Below are 13,556 nucleotides of genomic sequence, written 5' to 3' on the forward strand. Positions count from 1 at the left end.
ACTGTACACTGTACACACCACTCATTGTGCTCTCTATTTTAGCGGCGAGTTAACAGTTTGAGTGTCATGTTAGCCTAACAGCACTGCGGGTGGCGTACGCGCTCTCCTAACGAGCGAAAGAGAGCGAGAGAGACGGAGAGCGCAATGTGCCAGCCAGTTTAGCTTGTTTGTTCTTATAAGAAAAACTGAGCGCGAAACTGAGTCATTTATAAAAATTTAATGGTGGTGTACGGTTCGTTCAGCTCGCAACGCGTCGCAACGTTTCGATTTGTTGGTCAGTGAAAAATTTCAGCAAATAAGGAAATTGTATTGTGCATAGTCTATTGTCGCCGCGCGTCGTGCATTACACTGTAACAAGTAAAAATACAAGCAATATACAACAAATTTTCAAATAAAAACCAACAACAAACAAAAATAAAACCAAATAAAAGCGCGTCGCGTCTAAAATTGCAAATTGCGAATTGCAATACAAAGTCTGAAACGTGAAGCCGAAAAGCGGAGAAGAGAGCAGTGTAAAAAAAAAAAAAAAAAAAACAGCTATTCAAAGAAGCGGCAAAAACACAAAACATACATAAAATACAACAAAAGCAACAATAATAGCAGAAACAACAAATACAACAACAACACTCAACAGCAACTACAGCTACAATTGAGAAAAAACGTGAGCGCAATTTTTTGTTTTACACTGAATTTGACTGCTGAACAAAAATTTTTTGAAGCAGCTTTTGTTGTCTTTGGTTTTGCTCTCATCGTTTATTTCGCTATCTGCAAGTGCTGTGCAAAAAACTTAAATAAAAATACATATACGAGACTTTACAACTGTTTAATAAGTTTATTGTTTGTCAGTTTGATTAACAACAAATTAAGCATAATTAAGCGTTCTTTCTCTGTACCTTCTATTCGCTCTCATCTTTGTGGGCAGCCGGCAAAGCCGTCGCGTGTTGCGTGCCTGTTTCAATGTGTATATATGTGTGTGTGCGTTTCTATGTGAGTGCGTTTGTGGTGTATACAGTTTTTATGCGCTCGCTGGAGATGAGCATATAAATTGTACATGTCTTTGGTAACGCATCCAAAAATATATTGAATTTTGAAATCAGTGCATAATTAGCAAAAATAAAAATGTTTTCATACTTAAAATGTATTTCATTCAGACTCAGATCTGGAAAAACAGGTCTTAAATAATTTGCATTGTTTTTTCTATATGTATGAAATATACAAGTTATGACGCTCAAAATAAATTCGCATACTAATTTCATATTATATAAGAAATTTATATTATAAAAATATTTAATTTTGCCATGTGCCCGTGTTAAATTCATAAAACATCAATTTGAAAGGGAATTAGAAATTCGTTTCACTCTTTGCGCTGCTCCTTTTTTTGAGTGCAAAACCAAAGACAGCATCCATATACACGTTCACTCACACACACATATCACATTCGCATTTAACATATTCGTCCCCACGCCGCTTGAAATTGATTTTTGTATGGCGGCGGCGGCGGCGGCGTCGCATTATTTTCTTATTTGCTTCTCACGTTTTGCTTTGCCTTAGCGCTCTTTGTTTTCTTCTTTTTGTTGTTATTTGCCTCCTTTTGTGCCTTGCATTCTTGGAACAGTCGCCGTTTACGCGCGCCTTTGAGTTTGCTGCTTGCTCTCTTGCGCAAGCCGCTCTCCGCTCTTTGCTCTCAAATGCTGTATAGCCGTTGTGTGCGTGTGTGTGTGTGCGAGTCGCCTGTTTTTACATTGTACAACACTGGTTGGTTTACCAGTTGGGATTTATGTACATTTTCTAATTGGCGTGGGCAGCAAAGCGCTCAATTTATTTATTTAAAAGAAATTTTTTTGGCAACCCTTTTTCAGCCTTAATCATTTACGCTTGGTAACGCGTCAGGGCTTTATTCTTATCAGCCTACCAGACAACAAACTGCAGAAACTTTTCTATGGGCTGCTGTCGTTGTTGCTGCATCTTCGCCGTCGCCTATAAAATTCAATTGTGATTACTTTTAAGGCGACGCAGCCGTCGCTGTCGCCGTCGTCGTTGTCGTCGTCGTCGCTTCGCTGCACTTGAAAAGAGACAGATTTGAATTTGAATTTACACCCGTCTCGACTCTCTGCCTGCTCACTCACTCACTCTCTCGCGCTCAGTCTTTCTTTCATTCCACCTTTCATATTCCGTTGACTTGGTTCGGGGCTTTGCACAAAGCTCAAGCTCAGGCGTTTGCTTTGTTGTTTAGATTTTTGTTGCTGCTGCTGCTGCTGCTGATGCTGATTCCTAGTCATATACAAATCATTTACACTTGGCACGCTCACCAAACTTGAGCTGGTAACAACAAAAACATACACACGCACACACTTATCTTATATGCACATATTGACTCTGGTAGACAAACCAGAAATCTCTGAGAATCCAATTCGATTTATTTTAAGAACATTGTATGTTGAGTACCAGAAATTACTGACCAAACAGAATAACAGACAGAAAACAAAACTAGTTCTGATGAAAGCTTTAGCTGGGATTTATAACTGTAGTTGTATGGTGATTTACTGGGGATTGGAAAATACTTCTATTCAATTTGGTTGATTGCGTTTATTTTCAATATGAATTATTATGCAAGATAAATAATTTTTTATATATCAATGTTTTTTCCTTTTATTTATTATTGTTATTTTGTTTTTAAAATATATTTTTGTTTATTTATGTGTTCTAAAATTAAGTTGACTATTTATTTTTATTACTTTGAATTTATTTATTTTTTGTTTTTAATTTTTTATGACTAGATAATTTATTTATTTAGCGTTCATATTTAAGCTAAATATATTTAAACAGTATTATTTTATTTTCTAATCAAGCCACAATTAATAAATTTTCCCATGAATTTTAAGCTCACACATACACTCACACACACGCATACAAGTGTCTTTTCTTCGTTTTTATACCCTGAACCCATTTTCAATGGGAAATCAGGGTATAATGGTTTTGTTGAAATGTATGTAACAGGGAGAAGGAGGCGTGGCAGACCCCACAAAGTATATATATTCTTGATCAGGGTGACGAGCTGAGTTGATTTGGCCCTGTCCGTCTGTCTGTCCGTCTGTCCGTCTGTCCGTATGTATGAACGCGTCGATTTCAGAAGATATAAGAGCTAGAGACTTCAAATTTTTTTTAAAATGTCCGTAATTACAGCGCGCATATCAAGTTTATCATTAAAAATCGATAACTCATCTCGATCTTTTTTTATCGATAAAAAACCTTATCGAAACCCAGCTATAAAATTATATCTTCTACACCTTTATTGCTAGAGTCTCCAAATTTTTAATGTATGCTTATATGCCATTTATACAATTTCGGTTTTTGTTGAAATTTACCCCCCACCACTAAATTCACCCCCTCACTGTCACTTTTGTAAAAAGCGTATTTCAAATACTAGAGACTTGTGCTTTGGCAATTACATGCATATTCATGTTATAATCATAATCTAAAAGTTTCATGAAGATCGTACGTCCATAAAAAAAAGTTATTAAACAATTAAGTTCTCATAGTAAGCGCACACTGCAGCCCATGCGTGTTTATGCGTGGTTGCTTGTATGTGTATGTGTGTGTGTATGTGTGTGTGTATGTGTGTGTGTGTATGCGTTTGTGTCTGTATGCGTGTGTGTGTGTATGTGTGTCTGTATGCGTGTGTGTGTATGTATACCTGTGTGTGCGTACGTGCGTGTGGGTGTGTGTGTGTGCGTGTTTTTTGTGTAAGCTGAAAGTCGCGAAAAAGTATTGAAATATCTATTGCTCCAAGGGTTCAGGGGATCTCGTAGTCGAGCAGTCTCGACTAGAGCTTTCTTACTTGTTGTATAGGCTTTTATCAGTTATTTGTTTTGCGTACATGATATTCAGCTGCTTGTGCCGCCCATTTACCGCCCGAATTGCTGCTGGTGTGCTCTGCTTCTGTTTGTGCTGCTTCTTCTTCTTCTTTTGCTTTGCAGTTGCAATTGCTTTGACGTGTTCGCTTTATGTTGCATTTTCTACTTTGCGTTTTGCTACTGCTGCGCTGCGGCTGCACTGCTGCTGCTGCTGCTGCTGCTGCTTTTGCTCTCTTTTGCATTCCTTCGTTCGCACTGTGCCTATTTGGAGCTTTTTTTTTTAGTTTTTATTTTTGATGCACACACGCCGCTTTGTCGCCTGCTTTTCTTTTTTGTCTGGTATTTCGCATGTCTGTGTGTGAGTGTGTGTGCGCGAGCATTTTCTTTGCTATTTATACTCTGTTCGAACAGGCAAATGAGTTTGATGTATTGTAATTACCATTTGTTTAAAGAGTATCAAAAGGGGTTTGCATTTATTTATATATATTCTATACAATTGTATTAATTAAATTATATATTAAACAAATTAAGATTAAGTTAAATTAATGTCTTAAAAGGAATACAAAAATATTTCAATAATATAGTCCGATATTTTCGAGACCGCCCAATTCACAGACATTATAAATATACAGCAAATATTGCACTATGATAAGATAAAAAGTGTTAAAGGAAACTTAAATTAAGCTATGAATAAGCTTTAGAGTAGTTATCATATAAATAATGTTTTATAAAAAGCAAAAATTAATAATATCAAGAAAATATTATGAAATGCAGCGAAAAAGAATAAGAAATAATGAGAGCGAACGAGAGATAAGCAATGTGGAGTATTTGCTGGACCATGCAATATATTATATAAAATATATGTAAATTTGCATATCTGTATATGCTTATATATGTATGTATGTATTTATATTTGCAGAATTTATATCAGAATTTTAGATTCAGTTTGCTTCATAGTCAAATCATCTGTTATTTTGCATATGTAGGGTATTGCGCAGTCAGTCTTCTTGGCTGCTGTTACTCATTTACTTTACGCTGTCGCTTCGCTCGTTCTGCTGCGTTGAATTTCAACCTGCCAAACGAACATAAAACGTACGAGCGCGGGGGAGGAGGCGGCGGAGTAGGTAGCTGTAAGTGACGATGCATGTGTGTGTGTCTCTCTCTCTCTCTCTCTCTCTGTGTGTGTGCGTGTGTGCACTCGCTATCAGATTGGTAGCTGTACTTTGTTGCATTTTTGCTGTTGCAATTTCTAACTGGTTGGGCATGGGCTTTGGCTTAGTCTCGTCTTAGTCTCGTCCCACCTCCCTGCTCTCGCTGTCTCTGTCTCGCACAATTTCTCTCTATTTGATTCTTATTCTTTGTTTTCTACTCATTGCCGTCGTCTGTAGGCCGTTGACGTTGCTGAATTGCATTGAGTGGCGTTCCTCTTTGTCTGGCCACCCGCTTCCCCTCCCCATTTTATCAGACGCGCCCCCGTCCCCAACGCTCGCGCGCCCCCTTTTATTGTTGACCCTGCGCGCCACTTATTGCAGTTTCCTCTTGCTTTCTGCATTTCTTTTGCTTCGAAGCCCCACAGCGCAAAGTACTCAACCCGTTTATTTCCATTTTTTTCTTTCTTGTTCTCCACAGCTCAGAGCTAAAGTGGGGTGTACCTCCCACTCTCAATCCCAGTCTCGCCCTCTCCCTGTCTCTCGCACTCTCCCCCGCCCTGTTTAGATGTGGGCGTAGGCTGTATTATTGCTGCCTCTGAGCACTTAACCGCGTTCCGTCTTTTGTGTGTGTGTGTGTGTGCGTGTGTGCTTTTTTGTATGTTTTGCTAGCTGCATTTTTCACACCCGCCAACAGCAGCGTCAGCACCACAGCACCACCAGCACCACCGTAACCAACAAACCACCTGACCGGCCAAGAATTGACGTTGCGCCTTCTCCTTTTCCGGTCGCGCCGTCGTCGTCGTCGTCGTAGGCTCGCAAATGTCATTTAGACGATGGGCAGCAGCAACAACAACAACAACTACAACAGCAGCAACGGCGACGGCGGCTACAAATCTTGCCCCCAGTCTAGTGAAATATGCAACGCAAATGTAATCATTATTGATTTTGTGGCCAGCCTGCTTACCCATGCAAAAACCCCTTCACTCCGCTGCTGCTACTTACACTGAGCGAAATGAGTGCACTCTAGTAACTGACATTAAAATTATAAATTGGAATGCAAAATTGCTGTTAGACGAAGCTAATATTGATGGGTATATAGACAAGTGTTCATAAATTCAGCCTTTGGGCTTACTCAGTGATTGGGCTAATTAATAGAATTTATTTATTATTTCTGAAAAATATTCCAGAACTTTGCACAAAAAATAAAAATTTTAATTTCAATATTTTTTGTTGATTAAATGTTAAACAATTCCATTTTGAACTGTAATAATTTAGGTCAATTTTAAAAATTGTTGTATTTTATTTATAATTGTTATTTCAAATTTATAGAACATGACAAATTTTAAAGAGATTTTCGCTCCAAGCTTAAATTTAAAATTCTATAATTTGAAAAAAAAAAAAAAAAAATTTATAAAAATTCTTTTTAATTTCTATGTTATTTGTATTTGTATTTTACTTCTATATTTCTTTGAATTTTTTTTATTATTATTTTCTTTAAGTTATTTATTTTTATTTATTTATTTATATTTTTTTTTTATTCAATCAACAAAGTCATTTTAAGGCATTAGATAACATGCTTCACCCAATGTTAGCTTTGAAGCACTTTAAAGTTTAGGTTAGCACATTCATTTCTCTCAGTGTCGCCCATATCTTTTTCTATTGATTTACAAAGCATTTGTACTTTATAAATAAGTAAACCGTTTTCAAGTAAACTTGCTAATGAAATTACATAACATTAGCATTTGGAGACACACGCACACACTCATTAATTTCTCGCTGTGCATTCGCAATCGCAATCGCATTTAAAGTTGAAGTCAAAGTCTCTCGCTCTCCCTCTCCCTCACACCTCACACCTCACACTCGCAATGGGGCTGCGCTCACATTAGTATGGCAGATTATCCAGGGCTGTCAGGTCGCTTGCTGTTGGCCGTTGGCTGGTGGTCGTTGGCTGTTGGCTGCTTAAATATGCAAAACGTTGCTGCTCGTTGGCTATTTGCGGCCGGAAAAGCAACAACTTTAAGGGTCGTTGGCGGGAGGGGCGCCCCGAGTCGAGAGACGTAAGGCAAACGCTATGTTTGGCTGAAATAACTGCGGGTCTCGCTGACTGACTGCCTGCCTAGCTGACTGGCTGACTGTCTGACTGCCTGGCCGACGGGCTGTCCCTGTGCGAGGTTGCACGGACGCGGGACACTCTCTTGACTCGCACACATTAGAAATTTAACAGGTTAATGTCCAGAGTCGTAAACGAAACCATTTATTTATGCCATTTGCACGACGGCATTTTCGGCAGGACTTGAACTTGCGGAATGTATCCTCTGCTCGTAATTTACATAATATATATATATACGTACATATATATATGTACATTATATGTAGATATATCTGCGCCTGCTACTCTAACTCAGAATCAACAGAAGAATCATTCGCGTAAGCGAGACAGAGCGAGACAGCAAGACAGCTTGCAAGAGCTTTGATAATAACTGCGGCCACCCCGTTCGTTTATCAAAGCAGGGCTCGTCCTCTCACTCCCGTTTAATACTCAGCTCCTGTTACGAGCATATGATGCGTGCCATAAGCTATGCTCATATATATATGCGCATATGTATAGAGCGAGCGCCCCATAGCTGTCAGATTTGTCAGTCATAACTGTCTGGGAGCATAAGGCACACACACACACACATAGGAAGTTACATGCGATCCATGGGTGCTTACAAGCACAACCAGAACATGAGTAGCGCCCAGCAGCTCGTTTCAAGTTACTCGAGATCTACAAATGATTAGAGTAACATAATTAGTATACAGTAATTTATGTTTAGATTTTAACTAAAACGATCAAATTTAATTTCTTTGAACTATTTGAAAGTCTCTACTTAGAAATGTTAAATGTATCTATGTTAAGATGTATATGTTAATAATGAATGTTAGCTTTCAAAAGGGGAAGCAATGTGCTATTGGTTGTTATTCACTGTAATCAAGTTTCAGGATTACCTTTCTCTAGCATCATAATTAATAGCGGTAATATTATTTGCCAGTAGATACTAAATACTAAATATATTAATTTTGTTCATATCATAACTAGAACTTGTAAATATTTCGTGAATCATTTATATAGGTAATATAACTACAATATAATTCAATAATATAGTAGATAAATAATTGAAGTAATATTGAGTATATTCAAAATAAACTTTAGCCAATTTATATTCCAGATTTCAACTTTGCTGAGTAGATAAGTAAAAGTTTTCATGACTGGCGAATATTACCTAATAAACAAATATACTCTTATTCACTAACTGAATGCGCATAAAAATCTATAATTAAAACTAAATTCGCAAATTTGATATTGTTTCCCTAATAGTCGTTTTATTTAGTTCAGTCTGTTTTTTATGGCTCATTTATTCGTCTACAGTAGATATGCAATATGTGTGTTTATTGCTATACACACACATGCAGTCTTTCTCTCTCTCTCTCTCTCTCTCTTTCGCTCTCTCTCTCTCTCGCTCTCTCTCTCTATTTTTCGCACAACTATAACAATTGTTTGTCCGAATCCCTTGGAAAGTGCAAAGCTGAATTGAAGCACATTTGGACATTGGCTTATCGTAAACGCATCTGCACACACGCAATCAGCCATAAATGGATTTTGATGACTTACAGCTGCAGTTGGAAATTCCATAAAAGATTTCCATTAATTCTTTGGATCTATTTTTACATTATTAGTGCAAGGCATAAACAGAATTCAGCATCCATCATCGGCAAACGGCAGCATCCAACTGCAATCAGTTGAGCATTCAGGCATTATCAGACTCTTAACCAGTTACGAATAGCTTGACTATTTCTAGGAATCTCTGTTGCTGTTGCAGTTGCTGTTGCTGTTGCTAATTGCACTGACAGCAGCAGCAGCAGCAAAGCCAAACCAAGATCCATTGATTTTCCCCTTAGCTGTCAGCTTTTCCATTTTTGTCAACGCCTGCATCTGCAAACAACCTTATTTGGCCAAGTTAAAAATATATAGAAATAAGTAATAACGTTGCTGTCGGGCATTACCGATTACAGAATACTCATTCATGGCTCAAGTGCTCACAGATTCGATTCCGATTTGCCAATATGCATTATTTACCAAACCAATATACTCATTTTACTTGCATGAACAAGTATAATATATGGAAAAACTTTAAATATTTTTTATTTTCCTTCAAAGCCAAATCCAATTTGTCTACACAATGACAATGTCTATTTTTTTTTTGCTTGTCTGTCAGCAATTGAAATCGAAAACGAATAAAAAAAAAATCAATTTGGTATTTTATTTGTATTTTTTTTTTTTAAAGCTAAATGCAAATGTCAACGTATCAATTTCTGTGTCGCCTTTTTTGTGTGTCCAACTTGTTCATATTTATGAGCATTTATTTTTGCTTATTATAATATTATATACACCGACAAGGCGGCGATCTCGTTTGTGTATTAACTACAATAAGTTGATCAAAATTCCCCCAAGCAACAGAAAAAAAGAAGCCGAAAACCAAATACACACAGAAAATATAAATTATAAAAAATGTACAATGGGCATATTAAAATGAGCCATAGTATGTAACGAGTGAGAGAGAAATATGGTTAAAAGTAATTTTTAGTTGTTAATAATTATTTAAATTTGGGTTAAGCTAGCGATTTTTAAGTTTACCTAAAATATAAAAATCAGATTTTATTTCATATTCATATATTACAGCTTTAACTGCAGGGTATTTTCGTCTCTATCCACTTTGTTTATCGCTCGCTTTAAAGTCTGTTCATAATTAGCTCATTTATAAATTGCTCGAAAATGGGGCGTATCGATTTGCTAGAGTTGCTTGCCGGATTGAGTTGATTAGCTGATAAATGAACTCGGAACATTTTAAGAGATTTGTGTGAGAAGCAAAAATGAAGCATATAAACGAATGAGCAACAAAAAACTGTAGACCCAAATGAAAGATTAAAAATTCAATGAATAAGTAATAAATTATAATACATACATTAAATATTCAATTAGAATTAATTAGAATTAAATATTAATTTGTTTTCAATATAATTGAATTCCACTCAAAAGTTATTTAAATTTAATATACTATAATTTGAATTAATAACAAAAATATTTATTTATGATATACTGAACTTCTGCTCAAATAGAATTATATATAAGGTTTTTTTATTCATGATCATATGCTGATAGTTAAAGCATGTATTTAGCTAAAAATATTTCAATATTTAAATACCAATTTAAATTACTTGTTTTTTCTTTTCAATTTCTCATTTATTAATTATTGAACCCCCAGTTGCTTTTTGTTTCCCCGTTTTGCTATTTGAGTAACTAAACAAATATTTATTTTCCCACTTTATACATTGTGCTTTTTATGATCAATACATTTTCTGTTTATTTATTTATTTATTTATTATTGTTTCTGCTCGTTTTTTGATTTATTAAAACATTTGTCTTGTTATTAATTAGCTGAAATGCAAGTATCTGACGCATCGAAATATCATTTAAACGATCTGCCCACATGTTATGTCTCTTTCTCGCTTTGTCTTGCACTCACTCACCCGCTCTCTCTCTTCTCTCCCTCTCTCTCTCTGCTGTGCTGTTGCTAATCTCATTAGATGTTATTGTACTCAAATGGGTTTCCAGCATTTGTTTTTGCTCCATGCGCGCTCTCTCTCTCTCTCTCTCTCGCTCGCTCTCTCTGTTGATATAGGTTTTAGTGAGATGTTTGACTGCATATACATATATGTGTGTACGTGTGTGTGTATTTGTATGTCTGTATATTTGCTTTATTTTGTTTTTATTAACCGAATTTCGCCTTAGTCTTTATGTAGTTGCTCTGGGGCTAAAGCGCTTTGGCCGCGGTGTAGGCATTTTCATTCATTCAAGCAAATGTTGTTGTTGCTGTTATTGTTGTTGTTTTTGGTATTGTGTACATTGTATGTGTTATGTTATTATCATTAGCTTGTCGTGCTGGTGTTGCTGTTTGCTCGTTCGCACTCTCTGTTTCCTCTCATCAACAGCAGCCGCCTCTGTCGCTGCTTCTGCCTCTGCCTCTGGCTCTGAGCATCATCTGGCCAACAAGTTCATTAACTTTTGTTTGCCGCTGCCGCGAAATAATTTGTCAAATATTTTGTCGGACATGCGATTTATAAATTATGCTTTTGATTTGATTTTTCTTTCTTTTTTTCTTCGATTTGGCAAAGATTTTGATTCATTGGATCTCATTTTTCTTTTCCATTATACTATAGCCATCTCGTCTGGGTTTTATTGACCTATATGGCAGTGGATCTGTTATTTCTATTTTACGCTCGTCCGGTTATTTAGCCAGATTTGCCACATTTACTATATTTGCTACATTTTGCTGGTTAACTCTTGTCTTGTTTTTGATTAGCACTCGATATGTCTGTACGTCTGTCGATCTGTCGTCGCCGCTTCTGATATAGACGGACGGCTGACTTACTTGACTACCTGTTGTGCCGGTTTACTTATTTTTGGGGCTACCAGTTCCGTTTCAGCATCGTTTAGCGCCTGACGTCGAAATCAAATAAAAAAAAAAAAAAAAAAAAAATGTATCTCAAAAAACGAAACAAAAATGCGATGAAAATATATAAAGTACCGGTTCAATATCATCATCGTTGCCTAGAGACTCAATTCGAAACTATTCGTTTCCTTTTGCTTGTCTCTTGGACACTGTAATTTTCTCATTTCCTGCACAAACAAGTGAAGATTTTCCATGCTATTAAAAACCAGTTTTCTCTAAATGCAAACAAATTGCTGGAAAATGGGAAGAAAATTTTGTATAAATTGTTTGACCGTTGAGCGTTGAGTAACAAATACAAACACAGTGGAATATATATTTCAATTTAAAAAATATATATATTTTTTATCAACTATGCGAGAATCAATTAATTATATAAAATATATAAAATTATAAAATATTTACAAAATATATTTTAAATATATATTTTTTGTATTACTATTATTTTGTTTTGTTTTTTGTTTTTATTGGATATACAATAATTAATAATCAATAATTGTATTCTTTAAATATATATAGATATATATTTTTCATAACCTTTTGGTACATTTTTGAATATTTCTAAAAAAAATATTTTATTATAAGTTTTTTTTAAAGCTTTTATTTAAATTATAATAATAAAAAAAAACATTTTTGATGCATTTATTTATTATTCATTATTCATGTTGGTTATGCAAAACAAAAAATATTTATAACAAAAACAAAGTTTAGCTCTTCAAATGTTTTTGAATATTTATACAATATATATATTTTTTTTAATTTTATATTTTTTTCGTTGCATTTGGCTTTAATATGTATTTATTCATTGAAGTACAACTTATGCACACAAAAACATGCGCAAACGTTTTATGCAAAATAGCTGAAATGCTTCCGCTTTAGTTTATTTATTTTGGGGCTTGGCTTTTAGAGGCAAACATTAAAAAAATAAAAATAAACAAAAAAATAAAAAAAAAAAAACAAATATGAATGAACAACTGAATTTTAAACTAATTTTTGCCTTTTGTTTTTTTTTGTTCTCTTCCACAGGTATGTTTTCTATGCATTGATCTTTGTTTCCTGAAGAAGCTAACAACAATTAGTGATGTGTGTAAGTTTTAACACATTTGAATATGAATGTGCCTATCCCATTAATACAACAGCTAGCTGAGCTTTATAGCCCGGGTGGGCGAATCGATTTTCAGGTAGCCATATATTAATTAACCCGGGCGGGCTGTCGAACAGATGTTTTTTGTACGTGTTAGTTTAAAGATTCATCAATTTACTCAGCTCCAACCGTAGCTAAATGACGGACTGACTGACTGATTGACGGACGTGCAATAGGTTAATAAGCTTTGACTGACCTGGCGGCGGGAATTCTTTAGCAAATCTTTGAGCTCTGATCGAATAAATCACAACTAAAAGAGAAATCGACCCCAATGTTGTTGCTAATGATGTTGCTTAGTTCGTTTTTTGGTTTTTGGCGCCATAATTGGGCAAACTTAATAGAAAATTAAGAAAATGTTTGATACTAAATATAATGCGACTATTTATATGAACTTATGCACGGATCTTTGTTGAACATCTAAATGTGCCTTAAGAGGAATTTTTTATGTACAGTATATATACACATATTGTGTATATATTTATAAGAAGATAAATATATCTCAAGATTTCGGCTAGAGACTACAGTTTTGCGCAAGTGACTGAAAAGAATTACTTCCTATTTTCGCAACTGATATACTGTTGGCAAGTAAATAATTTTGAAAATATTAAAAAAATGTTTTCAAAGGGTTAAATATCTAATTTCATATATTGTTCTGATTGTTTTGATTAGACTATTCGTAAAATTTGTTAGTTTTTTATCAGTAGAAAAAATAGTGTAAAATTTTATACATTAGAAATAAAAATCAGCTTCACTTTCTATTTATTTTATCATTTATTTTCCCCAGTAACTGTCATATCAATATTTCAGTTCATTTATCTCGCTTAACTTTTCTTCTCACTTGCATCTATGTTTCTCTCAA

General features: G+C 35.2%; 1 protein-coding gene across 8 annotated transcripts in view; it reads left to right on the plus strand.

Annotated features, from left to right (window-relative positions):
• LOC6582879 (poly(rC)-binding protein 3) overlaps positions 1-13,556 on the plus strand; it is a 115,030-nt gene that overhangs the window by 47,089 nt on the left and 54,385 nt on the right. Inside the window, exons 1-2 of one of the 8 annotated variants that reach the window (XM_032731724.2) lie at positions 583-661; positions 12,580-12,640. The exons of 6 other annotated variants lie outside the window; for them this stretch is intronic. The gene's annotated coding sequence lies outside the window, so the exon portion shown is untranslated. Of the gene's footprint in view, positions 1-565; positions 662-12,579; positions 12,641-13,556 lie in introns of those variants that run through there. One more of the 8 variants, XM_032731722.2, reaches the window with a different exon arrangement.

This window comes from Drosophila mojavensis, unplaced genomic scaffold (assembly GCF_018153725.1).
Source record: "Drosophila mojavensis isolate 15081-1352.22 unplaced genomic scaffold, ASM1815372v1 contig_74, whole genome shotgun sequence".
Classification (NCBI taxonomy): domain Eukaryota; kingdom Metazoa; phylum Arthropoda; class Insecta; order Diptera; family Drosophilidae; genus Drosophila; species Drosophila mojavensis.